The sequence below is a fragment of the Poecilia latipinna genome, unplaced genomic scaffold, assembly GCF_001443285.1.
Source record: "Poecilia latipinna isolate Pla-1442-1.1 unplaced genomic scaffold, P_latipinna-1.0 Scaffold304, whole genome shotgun sequence".
Lineage (NCBI taxonomy): Eukaryota > Metazoa > Chordata > Actinopteri > Cyprinodontiformes > Poeciliidae > Poecilia > Poecilia latipinna.
Window position 1 is genome coordinate 39,188 of NW_015112920.1, and position 4,430 is coordinate 43,617.

Here is a 4,430-nt window from a genome sequence, read left to right on the forward strand (position 1 = left end):
CGACGATGTACAAGCAACAGTGCTAGTCTGTGGATTTATTTTAAGCGATAAAAGACGTAACAAAAAGAAAAAAAACGTTGGATAAAAGACTGCGGGAGCAGCCGCACTATTTGCTGCACTATGCATTAAACCGGGCTCTCAGTTGGCGAAGTCAGTTGTTGGGATTCCCCTCCGTGCTTACGTCACCGCACTTTCTGATTGGCTACCTGTCACATTCAACAGGTTGAGTTCTTGCTCCCAGTAAGGGAAAACCCCTCACGCTGCGTTAATCGGGCCAAAACAATTCAACATGTTAAATATGCCCGATTTTAGATGGGAGCGGACCGACGTTCCACGTAACACACCACACACTGCAGGATGATCGGTTATAATTATCCCAAGCGACAATCTTAGAACTCAAAACATTCTAATATTGTCATAAGGGGAAAATCGGCGCAATTTTTTTTTATTGTTTCATATGAGCCCCCCCCCCCCCCGCCACTCCTCTCCCCCAGGGCCGCTGTAAAATTGTCAAGCCTTGACCGGTCTGCGGTGATAAAAAGGTTGGGGACCACTGCTATACGGTACTGACAGTTGGAATGGAATAAGGATTGCTTGATTTTTTGTTTCCCAGATGGAACTGGAAGGATTGGGTTTTGAATTATTGGTATGGGTCATTTACAGCAGCACTCAGTCTAACTGGTCACTGAATTTGAATACTTTCAGATATCTGACGCACTTAGAGAAGTGGGAAAGAACCAAAGCAGTTTCACGTGGCCTGCTGTTGAAATACAATCAAGTAATTACTTCTCTTTTCCACTGAAAGTTAAAATTGTCTCCTCCCATTTGGCTTTGACAGTGAATTCATAAATACCTCAATTGTTTTTCAGACATTCTCTTAAAATTTGATTTCATACAAACATTTTCTTTTACATTTCACTCATTATTTAGCCAGTTTTCAAATCCTGACTATTTCTGGATTACTATGGATTTTTTACTACTTTGATAACATTTTTTAAAGATTAATATTTTACTAATTTGACAAGACAACTGGTTTTACAATAAAAACACTGTCTTCAATTGTTTTTATTGACATAGAAAGCTTAAACTCTACTGGTAATTTCATCTCATTGAATTTTGGGTGTCACACTGACTAAGCACATTGATTTGTCAAACTATATCAAACTAAGAAAAGTTGTATTTCTTTAATTTTTGATTAGGTTTGCTTCTTTCCTCTAAAAACCCTCCATATAAAATAGAGTTTGTGAAATAAAAAGTCAGACATAATTATCCCTAAGGAAGTATTTTAAAAATAAGCTACCCCTTAGTTATTCTCCATAAAGTCTAAAGGTTCAACATTATTATACCAATAATTTCATAAGATAACGCAAAATTGTTGCGCAAAAAAGGATAAAACTGTAGCATTCATTTTCCATTATCAACTAGCTAAAAGTGACTACCGTATGACAACCATGTTTTACTGCCAAGTGATACTAGTATCACCGCCATCTAGTGGCAAAATATAGTACTACCACGGCAACTTCCTTGATTTTAATGTTAGAAAAATCTAGTACTTACATAAATACAATACAGCCAACCCTCTTAACGTATTTCAGAGCAGCAAATTGATTTTTCAAACACACTTTTCTGACATAGTAAAATTCCTTAGAGGCAGGCTGTTAGATAATCACATGTAGTGGTGAAGTAGCAGGAGAGAGCAACAGTATGTTGAACAGCCTTCAGATGGTTTTGTTTCTTAAGCTGGCCTCTCACATGAAAATAAAATGAATAGATGTATGGCAACACAATAAGCGGTGGAATGACTGAGATTCATGAAAGACAATTGGTGAAAACTGGTGAAGAGGGTTCTCCAGATTCACCCAAAACAAATTTGTCACTGCTTTCTTCATGGTTTGCTTTGTTGTGTTAGACTTTCATGTTTTATGTGTAACATCATCTTTGCAGAAAAGTGATCATGCATACTTACCTCCCTCTTCCTCGGGTTCTTTCTTTTATATGTTTTTACATAAAATCTTTGCCCACAAATGCCTAACACAAAAAGCATATCAGACATTCACATGATAGCAGTTCGGTGCATTCAAGTGACAGAATGAGCTGAACATTCTGTCAGTGCATAAAAGGAAAGACTTTGAATGTAGTGTAATTGTTGACAGAATTGGTCAAGATAATAAAAAGTAAATAGAAGCTCAAACACTAATAACATGTCAAATTTTGAAACAGATGGGCTACAAGAACACACTCCTCCCTGTAATAAGAACAAGAATCTGAGGCTACAAATAAGACAGGCTCACTAAAACTGGAAAATAAAACATAAAATAATGTTGTTTGGTCCAGTGAGTTTTGTTTTCAGCTACAATGTTCAGACAGGGTCCGAATTTTGTACCTGAAAACATGGAACTTATCACTCCTTTTATCAACGGTCAAAGCTGATGTGGTAGGGTAATGTTGAGCAGGATATTTTCTTGGCACAAATTGGTCCCCTAGAAATCGAGCATCATTTCAACACAGTTTACTTGAGTATTGTTGTAGACAATATATAGTTCTTTATGATCAGAGTATATTCATCTTCTGTTGGCTACTTCAGCAGGAAAAAAAGTTCACATCATTTCAAATAGTTTTAATATTTTTTACACATGGCAGTGAGTTTAGTTACTGTACTGCCTGTCCGGTCACCAGATTTCAATCCACTGGATTACATTTGGGATGTGGCATAAGAGAGGATATACAGTTGAAACCAGAAGTTTACATATACTATATAAAAAAAAACAAACTCATATGTATTTATTTCACACTGTCTGACATCAGAATAAACATTTCTCGTTTTAGGTCAATTACTAATTACTGACATGTTTTCTATTTGCTAAATGCAAATGAGAGAGAGAATTTTTAAATTTGTATTACCTTCTTCAAAGCCAAAAGTTTAAATACACTTCATTATAATTTTGTTTCATTGCCCTTAAGCTGTGTGACTTGAGTCAAGCATTTTGTATAACCTCCCACAAGCTTCTAACAATAGTTAGCAGGAATTTTGGCCCATTCCTCTAGAACTGCCGTAAATGAGGCATGTTTGTAGGCTGCCTTGCTCACACATGCCTTTTCAGCTTTGCCCATAAATCTTTGATAGGATTGAAATTGTGATGACTGCTCCAAAACATCGATTTTATCCTTGAGCCACCTTGTAACCACTTTGGCTGTATGTTTCTGGTGATTGTCTATTTGAAAGACCGATTTGTGCCCAAGCTTTAAACCACTGGCTGAAGTCTTTAGATTTTGCTTCAGTACTTTCACTTAATGTTCTTTATTCATGATGGCATCTAATTTGTGAAATGCACAGTCCCTCCACAACATAATGCTGCCACCCCTATGTTTCACAGGCGGGATGATGTTCTCAGGCTTACAAGCTTCCCTATTTTTCCTCTTAGCAATTGTCATTATGGCCAAACAGTTCAAGCTGCTCATCTATAAACAGAACCCACCCCAAGATTTTAACCAGAGATACCTAATATGGTTTAACAACTTCCGTTATTTTGAACAACCAAATTGATTAAAAACAGCTCTGTTTAATGTAAATCTAAGTAAAAGTTTGTGTCAAAAGAAAACAGATTACCAGTCCATGTTTTTAAAAAAAAATCATCCATTTTGAATGACACTTCAAAGTGAGATTTGTCATTTTTAACCTTTTCTGTCCAAGAGAAAATATATTTATCGATGAAAAAGTACTGTTTTAATATGTCCCACTTAATTTCCTTGTAGAAACATTGAGTCAGTACAGAAAAAAGGAAAATAATCCAACACAGTTACAGTCTTTACCAGTTCATAATCTAATTTTTTGTTTGATGTGTCATTTGATTTCCTCTGTTTGTCACATCACTGATCTGATACCGTTCCCTGAAGGTCTGGCTATCTGGAAATGAGGGGAGGAAATTTGATTAATGGATTCAGGCCGAATCAATCTGAAGTTGTAAAGCTGGCCCTGATGCTAGCGTCCAGAGATTTCTAAAAGTGGGGTTATGTAACATCATGATGTAATCTCACAAATAATTGGACATTACTGGCTTTAGTCTGTCCTGTTGTCTGTTGTGTTTATGCTCCACCTGGACAGACAAAGAGGAAATCTTATTGCAGCTCCTAATTGCATTTTCTGTCTTCTGGTTTGCTTCATCTCTTGGGTCACTGAAGAAGAAGGCACAGCTTGGGTGCTATCTGCTATTAGTGACTTTTTACAAAACCTAATTTTACTCTTAAAACAGTAACACCACCCGGTAACACATTCTGGTTAGATCTACAACAAAATTTGTACTTTTAATCATGTTTATTTTTGTATTTGTTAATTCAACCAATGGTGCTAGTTAATACACTTTTTTATTTGAGAGGCAAAAGTAGGTTTCTAATTTATCTGGAGTGCCTCAGGTTTGTGATTAATTTGTATA